The sequence below is a fragment of the Macaca nemestrina genome, chromosome 16, assembly GCF_043159975.1.
Source record: "Macaca nemestrina isolate mMacNem1 chromosome 16, mMacNem.hap1, whole genome shotgun sequence".
Lineage (NCBI taxonomy): Eukaryota > Metazoa > Chordata > Mammalia > Primates > Cercopithecidae > Macaca > Macaca nemestrina.
The window spans coordinates 77,688,935-77,705,436 of record NC_092140.1 but is presented as its reverse complement, the minus strand read 5'-3'; the positions used below and the strand labels follow the sequence as shown (position 1 = coordinate 77,705,436).

The following is a 16,502-nucleotide window of genomic DNA, read 5'->3' as shown; positions in this document are numbered from 1 at the left end:
ATCCACGTGTGGTGGTGCCTGTCTGCAGTCCCAGCTACTCTACTCAGGAGGCTGAGGTGGAAGGAGCACTTGAGCCCAGGAGGTCAAGGCTGCAGTGAGCCATGATTGTGCCACTGCACTCCAGCCTGGGTAAGAGAGCAAGACCCTGCCTCAAAAAAAAAAAAAAGAAATGTACTAGAATTAAACAAATGGGACTTGTTGCACCTAAAATAGCTTTTTATAAAGCTTTCAAGTCCATGAGGTTGATTTTCATTTAAAATACAGTTGCTAACAAGTTGGATTATCTGCTGTGCCTACCAATAGCATGTTAAAAGCATTCAATAGGATGGCACAAGAGAGGAAGGGCTGTTAGCAACAGAACAGTGATGTTTGGAGATGGGGTAACTGAGACTGACAGGAAGGAGTGAGGAAAAGTGGGACATCCAATGGTGAGGTCCATCACACTGATCCTGAGCCCCCAACGGCAGCACCAAACTATGCTCAGCACTTTTTAAAGAAATTATTTAAACCAACAAATAAAAATTGTATATGTTTATTGTATGCAACATGATGTCTTGATAGATATATGTTGTATACATTGTGGGATGGCTAAATCCAGCTAATTAGCATATCTAATACCTCACATACTTTTTTTGGTAAGAATATTTAAAATCTACTCTCTTAGCAATTTTCAAATATACAATTTATTTTTGTTAACCATAGTCACCACGATGTATAATAGATTTGCTTTCTTTTCTTTTCTTGTTTGACACAGGGTCTTGTTCTGTCACCCAGGCTGGAATGCAGTGGCATGATCATGGCTCACTGCAGCCTTGACTTCAGGGGCTCAAGTGATCCTGCTCCCTCAGCCTCCTGAGTAACTGTGACTACAGGCACACGCCACCATACCTGACTAATTTTTAAATTTTTTGTAGAGATAGGGTATCACTTTGTTGCCCATTCTGGCCTCAAGCAATTCTCCTGTCTCGACCTCCCAAAGTGCTGGGATTACAGGCATGAGGCACCGCACTCAACCATGATTGCTTGAATTTAATCCCTCTAACTGAAATTTTGAATCCTTTGACTAACACCGCCCCAATCTCTCCCTGCTTCCCTTTCCTGGTAACTGTTTTACTCTCTGCTTTTATGAGTTCAATTTTTTTAGATTCCACATATGACTGAGATTGTGTGGTATTTGTCTTTCTGTGCCTGGCTTATTTCCCATAACATAATGTCCTTCAAGTTCATCTGTGGTGTTGCAAGTGGTAGGATTTCCTTCTGTTTTAAGGCTGAATAGTATTCCAATGTATGCATACATGTATGTATGTATGTATGTATGTATAAACCACATCTTCCTATCCATTCATCCATTGATGGGCACCTAGGTTGATTCTATATCTTAGCTATTGACTTGTTTTTAAGAATCAGTCTTTCTGCCCAAAACGTGTGGTGTGTTCCATACACACATGGTAGGGGCTGATCAGGGAGTAGTGGTGTGGTCAGGTAATTTGTGTTCAATAGGCTTCCTTCCAAAATGAACATCCAGACTACTGGGCTTTTAGAGAAATAGTCCCAAGGTGTCTAGGCACTCTGCTGTTCTTGGAAAGTCAGGATTTGTCGTAAGCATGTCTGTCACACTGGGAGTATCTGAAGAAAATTGTTCTTTTTTCTTAACAGTCATTGCAACTGCTTTTAGGATTCCACAGTGTTAAATCTGCCCTTTCTTTAGAGCAGTCAAGAGAGATGTAATAACTGAAGGAAATGGGCCTTCCTCAACTGATAGGCATGATGGCTTTTGATATTTAAGTGGAGCTCTTGCATTTGTTTTTTGTATGGACGGTATAAGGAATGGCACGAATGCTAGATGGAATAGCTTTATAGCTGTCGAGCATTTGTGCTCTTCTGTGCATCAATAGATTTCTATTTCATTGGTTTCGTTTGTTCTTAAAAATGCCTTTTTTTTTTTTTTTTTTGAGATGGAGTCTTGCTCTGTCACCGGACTGGAGTGCAGTGGCACGATCTTGGCTCACTGCAACCTCTGCCTCTGGGGTTCAAGCAATTCTCCTGCTTCAGCCTCCCAAGTAGCTGCGGCGACAGGCACATGCCAACATGCCTGGCTAATTTTTGTATTTTTAGTAGAGATGGGGTTTCACCATGTTGGCTAGGATGGTCTCAATCTCTTGACCTTGTGATCCGCCCACCTCAAAAAATGCCCTATCTTAACAAGAGCCTTTGGGGGGAAATTCCAGTGGCAAACTTCTGGCATCTTCTTGACAGGCAGCAGTTTAACTATAGTATCACATTCACAAATGAAGTGGTAAAAAAAATATTGAATTTTATTATAATTTTTGGTTTGACGAAGCCACTAATGTGGCCACTAAACATGATGTTCAAATGAAACCTTCTGGGAAGTTCTTCAGGGATTACCAGATAACCTAGAATCTCAACTAGCCTTTGACATTATTAGAAATAGTGTCCCAGTGGTAGAACACATTATTCAGAAACTTGGATTTTCTCAGATTAGCACCTCAAAGCACTTATACTAAGACACAGGACATCTCCAGCTCAACATGCCAGAGTAACACTATGCTGACATATACAGAGTGACTCACCAATCTAGACGCACTTCTATGGAGCTCCACTGTTGGAAGATCAAGTGGAAATACAGATGGAAAGGAAAGAGCTTCTGTCTGTCCACAATTTATGATGCTAGATATCTGCCTGATATTTATGTCTCTTTCTTAATGTTTACATATCATTTCAGGTCCTGTGTTCCCAGGATGGAGACTGAGAGTGAGCATAGATGAATGTAAGCATCACAAAATAAGCCCAACAAACACTGACCAGAGGTCAGGTCATGTCACTTGGTTAACATAACTCTTAATACAAAACATGGTTTGAATTTAATGATAGACACATAAAGCAAACTCTATACAAATGAGTCAAAGCCTCCAAAAGTAACTCGGAAATTACTGACAATACCTGATATAATACTTTAAGATGCTTTGTTTTTCACTATTAGGGAGTAAAACTATGATTTGCATGTAGGCCACTTAGTCACTGAAGGTAAATTTGGCTACAGCCCTCCCACCAAATCCATTAGCAATCTATGTCCTACCTGTTGAATAATCACAGCCTGAACTTGCATGCTTTGAAAACTTCTCTGTCTCCAAGAAGATGGTATTGAAAGTATCAAGTTTCATTTCTATGCGATGCCCGCCAGTGGCATGATGAAGGGATTGAAGTCATTTTGGGAATGACATTTATAATCTACTGACTTAATGACCAGGATTTGAGTTATCAGTTTTTGGAAGAAATAAATATTGAGGAAGTACAGGGAGGGAGAAAACAATTCATACAAAAAAATGAAGCTTCCAACTCAAATACATTGTGTTTTAAGTGCACTATTAAAACCATTCCGTAAGGAATAGTTTAGGAAGTTACCAGAAAGTGATAGAAACTGTGTGCTCACCTGAACAGGATTTCAGGGTAAACTTTGTCTTCATCAAAGAATGGACAGTAGCCAGGCCCAGTTGCTCAGCCTGTAATCCAGCACTTTGAGAGGTGGAGTTGGGAGGATCCCTTGAGGTCAGGAGTTATAGACCAGCCTGGTCAATATAGTGCGACCCCCATCAAGAAAAGAAAAGAAAAGAGAAGAGAAGAGAAGAGAAGAGAAGAGAAGATGTGTTGTTGGGGCTTGCACCCCTTTGTTGTGTCTCTACCCTAACAGGGCCATCAGATTTTTAGCAGACACACATGAACTCTGTTTTACAAGCAATACAGAACATGAGTTCACGGACACTGACAACTGATTTGTCTCTCTTTGGTTATTCTTTGAGTTGTTTTTTTTTTTCATTGCCTCATCTTGATTTATATGCATAAGCATCTTGATTTATTTTTGCAAAAAAAACTTACAAAAATAAAAGTTTTGTAGTTTACCTAGGAATAATACACAAAATATTGCATTTTTGTGAGGAAAAGCAATTTTGTATAGTTTATTTCAATCTAATAATATTTGAAATTTGTTTGAAAAGCAAAATAGATAGAAGTACTACAGAGTAACTGTGTGATTGCCTGATGGGTTGGTCCTGCCTGCTCCACAGACAAAACCAATTCACTGGGAACATGGTATTACAGTAACGAATGAGTTTAATTAACTAAGGCCAGCCAACTGGAAGAACTGGAGTTATTATTCAAACCAGTTTTGCTGAGAACTCAGAAGCCAGAGTTTTTATGGATAATTTGGTGGGCAGGGGGCTAGGGAAGGGATGCTGCTGCTTGGTTGGGATGAAATCATAGGGGTGTGGAAAATGGTCTTCATGCATTGAATCTGCCTCTGGGTGTGGGCCACAGGACCAGCTGAGTTATGCATCACGGGTCCGGGTAAGATCAGTTGGTTACCGGAATGCAAAACTCTGAAAAACATATCACAAGATCAATCTTAGGTTCTACAATAGTGATGTTATCTATAGGAGCAACGACTCCTGGGCAGTAAGAGATTATGGAAACTATGCCCATATTTAGCAGAATTCAGGCCGTCCCATAATCCTAACCTCGTGGCCTTTCATTAGACTTACAAAGGCAGTTTTAGTTCCTGGACAAGGAGAGGGTCAGTTTAGGGAGAGACTATTGCTTTCAAGTTAAACTATAAACTAAATTCTTCCCATGGTTAGCTTGGCCTATGACCAGGAATGAGTGAGGACAGCCAGCCTGTGACCCCAGAAGCAAGACAGGGTCAGCCATGCTAGATTTTCCTCACTGTCATAATCTTTGCAAAGGCAGTTTCAACTGTCCAGGTTATTTAGGTCACTCAGGTGAAATGTATGTGATGCACATGTAAACTAACAACATTCAGCTTTTGTCATATGAGTAACGATGTAAATGTGAATAAATTACATTTTAGCTGTTGACAAGACATATGTGTATTATTGCATAAGTATGCAAATACTAACTCCCTCTTCTTCCTCAAGGCACTTTGAACTAAAGAGTCCTCAAATCTGAACATTCTTTTTATTAAAATAAATTTGTGTTCCAAAAAGCATATAAAGCAATTTATAAAAGCATCTAAAATAAAACACACATGAAGTAAATGGGGAAAGCAGAAACTAACAAAAAATTAGGATAGGCAAAATAAGATTATACCAGGAGGAAAGTGAGGACATAAAATTCATATCCTGGTATATGGTTAAGAAGTTTACATGATTCACAGGAGGCAGGAGAATCCTTCAAGTGTTCCAAGATGACATCTTAAAAGCTAGAAAACTACGTCCTCAACAACAATCTTTAAAGCAAGCATAATGAATGTCCTAGAACTTTTTCTTATAAAGCCAATGAGATAAACTGTCCCACACTTGGAAAATGATTAAATAGTGACTACTTAAATTTTTTTGCTATGCATTTTTTTTTTTTTTTTTTTTTTTTTTTTTTTTTTTTTTTTTGAGATAGAGCCTTGCTTTGTCACCCAGGCTAGAGTGCAGTGGCACAACCTCAGCTCACTGCAACCTCCACCTCCCAGGTTCAAGCAATTCTCCTGCCTCAGTCTCCCAAGTAGCTGTGATTACAAGTGTATGATACCACCACACCCGATTATTTTTAGTATTTTTAGTAGAGACAGGGTTTTGCCATGTTGGCCAGGCTGGTCTCAAACTCCTGACCTCGTGATCCACTTGCCTTGGCTTCCCAAAGTGTTGGGATTACAGGCATGAGTCACTGCGCCCAGTCGCATTTTCTATTATTAGAAAATAACATGACTGCTTGAATAAAAGTAGGACATTGTTAAAGGGAACTCTTGTTTGATATTCTGGGGGAATGCAAGTTTGTTGTCACATTTTTAAAATTAATAGCACACAAATCATAGAAGCATAGCCCTGTAAAAAGAGAGATTACCTTGCTGAAACTGAAAAAGTGTTAGGATTTTATAGCCTTTTTAAATAAGTAAATTAACCCCAAACAAGATACTATTACATACCTATTACAATGGCCAAATTCCAGAACACTGACAATAACAAATGCAGGTGAGAAGTGGAGCAACCAGAGCTCCTGTTTGTCAATGAAGAGTCAAATTCTATAAAATATTTGAAGAGATTTACTTTAAGCTAAATATGAGAGACCAATGACCTGTGACATAGCCTTCAGAAGATCCTGAGAACATGTGTCCAAGGTGGTCAGGGTACAAGTTGGTTTTATACAATTTAGGGAGATATAAGACATCAATTAATACATGTAAGATGTACACTGGTTAGGTCTGGAAAGGTGGGACAACTGGAAGCGGGGGCTTCCAGGTCATAGGTGGACTAACAGGTTTTCTGACTGGCAATTGTTTGAAAGAGTTATTATCTAAAGACCTGGAATCAATAGAAAGGAAGGTCTGGGTTAAGATAAGCAGTTGTAGAGACCAAAGTTTTATCATGCAGGTGAAGCCTCCAGGGAGCAGGTTTCAGAGAGAATAGATTGTAAAAGTTTCTTATCAGACTTAAAGACTCTATTCTATCAGTAATTCCAAAATGGAGGAGGGCATAATGAGGCAGATCTAGCTCTTCCTTCCCATCATGGCCTGCAAGTTGACCTGAATTAGTTTTTCAGGTTAACTTTGGATGCCCTTGGCCGAGAGGAGGGGTCCAATCAGATGGTTGAGGGGCTTAGAATTTTTTTTTTGGTTTATACATTCACTTCTGTTAGAAATGAAAAAAAGTTGCAGTCACTTTAGAAGACAGTTTGGCAGTTTGTTACAAAACTAAACATACTCTTACCATATGATCTAACAAACATACTCCTTGGTATTTCAAAGGAGTTGAAAATATGTCCACAGAAAAACCTGCACATGGGTGTCTGCAGACGCCTCTTTTTTTTTCTTTTTTTTTTTTTTTTAATCACTGTCCAAACTTGGAAGCAACCAAGATGTTGTTCGGTAAGTGAATAGATAAATAACTGTGGTACAACCAAGCAGTGGAATATTATTTGGCACTAAAAATAAATGAACCATCAAGCCCAAAAAGACGTGGAGGAAACTTAAATAATGCATATTACTAAGAGAGAAGCCAGTCTAAAAAGACTACTGTTCTGCAATGGGCAGGTCTATGGAAATCTACCCCTAAAGTCTGCAAAAGCTAAGAGGCCAAGAAAGAAGCTGACATTCAGTTTTTCACGGAAGGAAAAAAAAAAAAAAAAAAAAAAAAAACATTTAATAGGGACTTAGGAAGAGAAGCCACAATGTCCTGGGCAGCTGCCAGACAAGGTATTAGATTCCCATACTATGACCCCCACAGACCCAGGGCTTCCATGTCATAGGGAAGGAATGTGTAGGACAATTACAGGGAAAGGCAAGACGCTATGTGAATCTGCCTACAGCAGAATTTATGGTCAAGGTCATTTTGACCTAAGGGCAGGATTTACAGTAAGTACAAGCTCTCACACAAGGAACAGTAGATAAAATGGAAGACAGCAGCCTTCCCTAAATTGAGGTTAATCAAGAAGTCAACATGGCAGATTGGCATCCAAGATGGAGTTGCTTTAGCCTCCACAACTACATACAATGATTCCAACTATATGACATTCTAGAAAAGGCAAAACTATGGAGACAGTAAAAAAGACTAGTGTTGCCAGGAGTTAGGGTGCAGGGATGAATAAGGCAAAGCACAGAGGATTTTTAAGGCAGTGAAACTACTCTGTATGATATACTACAATGGTAGACACATGTCCCTACACATTTGCCCAAACCCAGAGGATGTACAACACCAAGAGTGAATTCTAATGTAAACTATGGACTTTGGGTGATGATGAAGTGTCAATGTAGGTTCATCAACTGTAACAAATGCACCACTCTGGTGGGGGATGTTAATAGTTGGGGAGGCTGTGCATGTGTGTGGCAGGGGCCATATGGGAAATCTCTATTTTCCACTGCATTTTGCTGTGAACCTAAAACTGCCCTAAAAAAATAAAATCTTTTTAAAACAGTTAACCCAAAAGTGTATGGTTTCATTGCCCTAAAGAAAGTTAACCAGGCATATGGTACCCAACTTAGCTGTTTTAGAGAATCCTTTTCTCTTCAAGTATTTAAATCCCGTTCCTCAAATACATTCTGAACTAGGTCTCATTACTGCCACCGATGGTTCGCTCAATTTAGGAGTTAAATGAGGGGGAGTTAATTGAGTTTTATTGGAAAATGGCCACACTCAGTCATTTTCATATCATCTATGGCTGCTTTTGCAGCAGAATGGAATAGTTGTGACACAGACTAAATGGTCTGAAAAGCCTAACATATTTGCTATCTGGGACTTTCCAAAAAAGTTTGTAACCTCTGGGCCAAATAAAACTTTGACACTTGCTTGAATCTGGTATGAAAATTTTGCTTCTGGCATCAGTTAACATCAGCAGACAATATGATACCAAAAAGTAGTTGGTATCAATTGCTTTTGGTAAAAGCAGTTCTACAGAGGGCCAAAATACTTTAGCTAAAAACCACTGATTCAGAATTTCTAAGGCTGGGACCCAGAAATCTGCGTTTTAACATAGTCTCTGAGGGACTCTTACGCATACTCCAGTTTGAGAATCGCTGGAGCCCACTGGCCTACCCCAGTGGTGGATGTACAGATTCTGACTCACAAAGTCTGAAGTACAGCCCAAGATTCTGCTTTTCTCACAAGCTCCCATGTGATGGCGATGTTGCTGGTCTGAGGGTCTTAGTTTCCTCACCTGCATAGTGGAGATGATAAAAATCTGTATCAGTGGGTTGTTGTGGGTATTAAATGAAGTCATAATGTCCATTCATATCCTGCCCCCACCCCTTTCAAGCTATGTCTATTGGGGCAAGTCACCGAATGTCTTGGTTCCTATAAGTGGAGCTAAATAATATTGCCCACATCACAAGGTTGCTAGAAGGAGCAAATGAGATAATAAACATAAAGTACCTAGTACAGAGCCTGGAACATAGTAAACACTCAAGAATATAAGATACTATTATTACTACTATTATCATTATTGTTACATAGGGTGTCTGATCATAGCAGATATTCTATCAGTGTTAGTTTCCTCCCTACTCCCTCTTCTATCCATCCTCTCATCCCTACTCCTCCCTCTAGTCTGTTGATTTCTTTTTTATTTCTGTTTAGAGATGGGGTCTCACTCTGTTGCCCAGGCTGGAGTACAGTGGTGCAATCATAGCTCACTGCAGCCTCAAACTCTTGGGCTCAAGCAATCCTCTCACCTTAGCCTCTGGAGTAGCTGTGGCTACAGTTGCACATTACCACAACTGGCTAATTTTTAAAAAATGTTTTGTAAAGATTGAGTCTCACTATGTTGCCCAGGCTGGTCTTGAACTCCTGGCCTCAAGTAATTCTCTGGCTTCGGCCTCCCAAAGGGATGGGACTATAGGCACAAGCCACTGCACCCAGCCCTCCTTCTGTTGATTTCTAATGTGTCTAATTAGAGAACTTCTATAGGGATGCTGATTAAGAAATATCTGAACCCAGGTGGCCCTACCTGACAGTCCAGAGGCATCATACAAACAGGGACCCAAAATGAACTTGGACATTGACTGTGCTGCCCAGGCCGCTCTGCCCACCCCCTCTCAGGCAGCCTTTTGGTAGAGAGCTTGGGAGAACAAGGGAAAGTGGGCTTACCAGTCCTTCCCACCTCGGGGGAGCACCATTTCCAGGGCTGCCTGAACCTTCTTACTCTGTAGCACATTAATCAACATGGCACCAAGTTTACTTTTCCGAGAAGACCATTTGGGACAATATATGGAAAACCTGAGAAGTCATTTCTCTTTGGCAGCACTGCCCTCCATAACGAAGCACATATTCCTGAAGGGCATCTGGATTTTGTTTCAGGTTTCTCTTTGCTTCCTCAGGGTTTAAGTGCTGCCAGGAATGGCCTTCTGAGAATTGTTTAGGAAACCTTAATCTCCGGACTCAGAGTGGTGGTGATAATCACATTTTTTTGCCCAAAATGACGAAACTGAAACCATCCCTACAAGGTTGACAAGAATGGCATGCTGAGTTCTGGACAGAAATATAGTTATAATTAAGAACAAATCAGCCAGGCACAGTGGCTCACGCCTGTAATCCTAGCACTTTAGGAGGCCGAGGCGGGCAGATTGCCTGAGCTCAGGAGTTTGAGACCAGCCTGGGCAACATGGTGAAACCCCATCTCTACCAAAATACAAAAGAAATTAGCTGGGCATGGCAGCATGTGCCTATAGTCCCAGCTACTCGGAGGCTGAGGCAGGAGAAATGCTTGAACCCGGGAGGCAGAGGTTGCAGTGAGCTGAGATTGTGCCACTGCACTCCAGCCTGGGGCAACAGAGCAAGACTCCGTATCTACAAAAAAAAAAAAAAAAAAAAACACTAATCAGCCAGGCACAATGGCTCACACCTGTAATCCCAGCACTTTGGGAGGCCAAGGCAGGTGGATGGCTTGAGTTCAGGAGTTTGAGACCAGCCCGGCCAACATGGCGAAACCTGGTCTCTACTAAAAATACAAAAATTAGTCAGGCTTGGTGGCATGTGTCTATAATCCCTGCTACTCAGGAGGCAGAGGCATGAGAATCACTTGAACCCAGGAGGCAGAGGTTGCAGTGAGCCAATATTGTGCCACTACACTCCAGTATGCCTGGAGTGAGACTCTGTCTCAAAAAAAAAAAAAAAGGAACGAATCAGGCCACAATTCAGCCCACTTCCTTGTTACCAAAGGTCACTAGATCCTGACCTTTGCATCCCCATTGTTCCTAGAGATAGAATTTCTGACGTTAAGATCATAATGATGGAGACAGGAGGCAGAGAAATTCCAGGAGACAGGGGCAGGTCCTTGGCAAACCCCATCCTCAAGCCAAAAAGCCTGAGACTGCAGCCCAAAATGAGAACTTATATCCCTGTTTTCCCGCTCAAATGTTGCCTTTTCCAAAACCACCCATGGCCTGCCCTGCCCCCTATACTGTGCTTATAAAAACTCCAGACTCAGCCGGCAGAAACGAGAAGCAGCTTGACATGAGAGACTATGGCTCAACATTGGAGAGAAGTGGCTTGACTTCAGAGAGACAGCTTGACAGCATAACTTCAGAGAAGAATCTGGCCAGAGACGGCCAGACTTCAGGGGAAAATTACCTTCCCAGCACATCCCCTTTTCAGCTCCCACTTTTATCAGCAATAAAATCCTGTTTTTACCATCCTTCAATTCATTTGTCCAAACTCATTTCTCCTGGATGCCAAACAAGAGCCCAGGAGCCACAAGTGCAGATGCAAAAGGCTGTCACACTGGCCCTTTGCCCTCACTGGTAGAAGACAGCTCCCTCTCATGGAAAGGCAGAGGGAGGGCCTGCAGAGTTGTTAACACTTAAGCTGTCTGCGTACTACTTGGGATCATGTAGGCTTCATGAAAATTTGTGATAAATGTTTTACCATCATGCTTTCCTTCCTTCTTTCCCTAGCCCCTTCCTTCCTCCCTTCCTTCTTCCCTGAGTAACTCAGTCAAAAAGCCATTTGATAACTTCCCCTCCCCTCCCCTTCGAAGAGAAGGGGCTATTACAGCAGAGGCAGAGGAAGGGGCTGGAAAGCCAAAGAAGCAACTAGCATGCTAGGAAGATGAGTCACATACAGGGGAATTGAGGGCGGAAAAAAGAAAGAAGGGACAGAGGCTGCTCCTTTAGCCTGGATCCCAGAGCCAACTCACAGGAGCAGCAGCACGTAACATGAGTAAAAATTAACCTTTGTTGGGGCAAGCCCCTGAGATTTCATGGTTATTTGTGTGAACAAAAAATCTTGGGGTCTCCAAATCACTAAGCTAAAGGGAAAAGTCAAGCTGGGAACTTCTTAGGCCAAACCTGCCTCCCTTCTATTCAAAGTGATCCGTCTGCTCACTGAGATAAATGTATATCTGATTGCCTCCTTTGGAAAGGGTAATCAGAAACTCAAAAGAATGCAAGCATTTGTTTCTTATCTACCTAAGACCTGGAAGCCCCCTCCTCACTTTGAGATGTCCCACCTTTCTAGACCAAACCAATGTTCATCTTACATATGTTGATTGATGTTTCATGTCTCCCTAAAACGTACAAAACCAAGCTGTGCTCTGATCACCTTGGGCACATGTCATCAAGACCTCCTGAGGCTGTGTCACGGGCGCACATCCTTAACTTTGGCAAAATAAACTTTCTAAATTAACTGAGACCTGTCTTAGATTTTGGGGGTTCACATTTGTTACCCACAACAAGCTGGGTCTAAGCCAACTGATACAGCAACTGGTAAATAACTTCTGTGCTTAGAGTGTGAATACAGCTTGTCTATCTCATACCAAAACCCATGCTCTTTCCACTTGATATATAGAATTGTTTATTGATTTAAAAACCATTTTATTGATTAAACTGGCCTTTGTAGAACTCAGCTGCTCTGAGCTTGTCCACTTCTCAGCACTTAGGGAAAATTTCATTTTATAATCCTTTTTAGTCCTCTTATTCCTCTGTAGCAGAACAATTATTCCACCAATACTGTGGAAAAGTTAGCCTAGTCTGAAAAATATTTCAGCTACAAATACCTAAATATGCAGGATAAAATATGGCTGAGCTAGCAAGAAAGTAAGAGAAATAGTCCAAGTATTTAAACTGCTCTGAAATACTAAAAGACTGAAAATGAAATGAGACCAGGAGTCCAAAGAGAGGTTAATGAGCAGTAACACTAATGACTGTTTGAAGGGCAGGGCAGATCTAGACAGCTGGGGATCAAAGATACACACACAGACACGCACACATGCACACACACACACATAACATATATAGGTATATATACATCTATCTAGTTATTTAGAGAGTTTAAAACTTAAGGAAAGTTGCAAAAATAATAGAATTCCTATATTACCCTTCACCCAGCTTCTGCAACGATATGTCTTACATATTCATAGCACTTTGGTAAAATCAGGAAACTGATACTGGTACAATACTGTTAATACAGGTATAGATCTTATTTGTGTTTTACTAGTTTTGAATATACCACTTTGCATTTTCGGTGTATAGCTCTATGAATTTTATCAGATGTATAGATATGAGTAACTGTCAACACAAAGAAACTCTGTCGTGTTACTAGTCAGACCCTTGTCCCAACCATAACACTTGGCAATCATGGATTCGTTCTTCATTGCTATTTTTTTTTTTTTTTGGCTTTGAGAATGATACCTAGATGGAATCATACAGTATACAACCCTTTGAGATTGGCTTTTAAAAACTCACCACAATGCCCTTGAGATTCATTCAAGTTGTATGTATCAATAGCTCATTACTTTTTATGGCTGAGTAGTGTCCCATGGCATGGATGTACTCCATTTGCTTTCTATTCACTCACTAAGGACTGTTTGGCTTGTTTACAGTTGTGTTTTTTGAGATGGAGTCTCACTCTGTCGCCTAAGCTGGAGTGCAGTGGCACCATCTCAGCTCACTGCAAGCTCCACCTCCCAGGTTCATGCCATTCTCCTGCCTCAGCCTCCTGAGTAGCTGGGACTACAGGTGCCTGCCACCATGCCCGGCTAATTTTTTGTATTTTTAGTGGAGACGGGGTTTCACCATGTTAGCCAGGATGGTCTTGATCGCCTGACCTCGTGATCTGCCCGCCTCAGCCTCTCAAAGTGCTGAGATTACAGGTGTGAGCCACCGCGCCTGGTCAATTTTTATGTATTTTTTAGTAGAGACGGGGGTTTCACCATGTTCCCCAGGCTGATCACGAACTCCTGACCTCATGATCCACCCGCCTCGGCCTCCCAAAGTGCTGGGATTACAGGTATGAGCCACCACACCCAGACTGTTTTCAGTTTTTGACTATTAAAAATAAAGCCACCATGATATTCATGTACAGAGTTTTGTTTGAACATAAGTTTTGGTTTGTCTAGGATAAATACCCAGGAGTGTCATTGCTGGGTGATATGGTAAGCATATGTGCAACTTTATAAGAAACTGTCAAACTGTTTTACAGAGTGATTATGCCATTTTATAGTCCTACCAGCAATGTATGAGAGATCTGGTTGCTCTGCATCCTCACCAGCATTTAGTGCTGTCAGTACTTGTTATTTTAGCCATTTTAATAGGTGTGCGGTAGAATCTCATTGTGGTTTTAATATGCATTTCCCTAATGGCTAATGACACTGAACACTGTTTTACATTTTTATCTGCCATCTGTATATCTTCTTTGGTGAAATGACTATTCAAGTCTTTGATCCATTTTCTAACTGGACTGTTTATTTACTTACTCTGAGTTTATATGGTTCTTTATATATTCTGGATATGAGTCCTTTGTTGGACACGTGATTTGCAAATATTTTCCCCTAGTCCATGCCCTGTCTTTAAGCCTTAGTGTTAATTGCCATGAAAGCACTGTCAACATGTCCGGAGCTGCAGGCCCCGGCCATAGCGAGTAGTAGCTGACGATTGAAGACGCCTGAGCTATATTCATTTCCACCCCACACCTTCTCCCTATCTTTGCCTTTTTTCCCTGTATTAATACCTCATAAAAGATGGCGCTCTTCCTGCTTCTTCTTCACCCATTTTTCCCGCGCCCGCGAAAATTACTACCTGACAGCGCAGGTGCAACATGACGTTCGACCAGAGAAACCAATACCTACTTGGTCACGCCCTCTGCGATGAGATCATCTCTGCCTCTGGCCCAACCCCTTTCCCTCCAAGTGTATATAAGGCACTGCATTACCGCCATTAAAGTAGACTTGATCAGAGCACTGTCTTGTCTCCATTTCTCGTATCTCTTGTTCCCCAAATTCCCACCCCCTCTTCCAGGACCTGCTTCGACTATCCCGCGGGCCGGGAGACGTGGCACCCGAACAGGGACCTGGAAACGAGGGACTCTGTGAGGAAGAGGACGCGAAAGGATGGTCGACCGCTAACAAAGACAAAAGGAATTAAACTGATCACCGCGGGAACCTGCCGCGTCAGGATCGAAGGTAAGTGAGGCGTCCGAAATGGGACAAGAATTAAGCCAGCATCAAATATATGTAGGACAATTAAAAGAGGCTTTAAAGATATGAGGAGTAAAGGTTAAAGGTAATGACTTGTTTAAATTTTTTGATTTTGTAAAAGATATTTGCCCTTGGTTCCCACAGGAAGGAACTATTGATATCAAGGTATGGCGTAGAGTAGGGGATTGTCTTCAGGACTATTATAATACTTTTGGGCCAGAAAAAATTCCTGTGACCGTTTTCTCTTATTGGAACCTCATTAGAGATTTAATAGATAGGAAGGAGGTCGATCCGCAAGTCATGGCTGCGGTCGCTCAGACAGAGCATATTTTAAAGGTGAGCTCCTGTTCTAACCTTGCAAAGCCTCCGCAAGATACGGAGGAGGATCTCATTTCCCTCGAAAGTGATCATGAGGAAATCAAGTCTCCTTCTGTAACAGATAAAGAAATGCCACACGAAAACAAACCAAAAAAATACCCAATTTTACAGATGCTTGAAAAAGAGGAGGAAATTAATAAGCCTAATCAATCGGATATAAATTGGGATGATTTGGAGGAAGAGGCAGCTAAATATCACAGCCCTGATTTGCCTCCCTTTATTTCATACCTGCCTCCATATAATAAAACACATAATGAGGCTTCTGCGCCCATTGTTATGGCAGCAATAGATCCCAAAGAAGAATTAAAACAAAAAATTGCTCAACTAGAAGAACAAATTAAACTTGAAGAGTTACATCAATCGTTGATAATTAGGCTCCAAAAGCTAAAAACAGGAAATGAAAAAGTACCCAACTCAGACGCTATGGAGGGTTCCTTGTGCCCACCTCAGTGGCCTGGACAACATGTTCCAAGAGGGGGGTTAGTTGCTAGCCGACATAGAGAAGACTCCTCCCCCAAAGATGTTTTTCCGGTCACTGAAACCATAGATGAGCAGGGACAGGCTTGGAGGCATCATACTGGATTTGATTTTACTATTATAAAAGAGTTGAAAATTGCTGCCTCTCAGTATGGGGCTACTGCTCCATATACTCTTGCTATAGTGGAATCTGTAGCTGAGAATTGGCTCACTCCTACAGACTGGAATACCTTAGTCAGGGCAGTCCTTTCTGGGGGAGACCACTTAATTTGGAAGTCAGAGTTCTTTGAAAATTGTAGAGATACAGCTAAAAGAAATCAACAGGCAGGAAACGGTTGGGATTTTGATATGTTAACTGGTTCAGGTAATTATGTGGACACTCAGGTTCAAATGCAATATGATCCTGGATTGTTCTCACAAATCCAGGCTGCTGCTACAAAAGCCTGGAGAAAACTTCCCATTAAAGGAGATCCAGGGGCCTCGCTCACAGCGGTTAAACAAGGACCCGATGAGCCATTTTCAGACTTTGTGCATAGACTTATGACCACGGCAGGTAGAATCTTTGGAAATGCAGAAACGGGTGTAGATTATGTTAAACAGTTAGCTTATGAAAATGCTAACCCCGCCTGCCAAGCGGCAATCAGACCCTATCGAAAGAAAACAGATTTAACAGGATACATTCGCCTTTGTTCAGATATTGGGCCCTCATATCAACAAGGCCTAGCAAT

At 41.5% G+C, this 16,502-nt stretch overlaps 1 pseudogene; it reads right to left on the bottom strand.

Moving 5' to 3' along the window:
* Positions 1 to 16,502, bottom strand: part of LOC105490773 (prolyl 3-hydroxylase OGFOD1-like) — a 57,661-nt pseudogene that overhangs the window by 35,250 nt on the left and 5,909 nt on the right.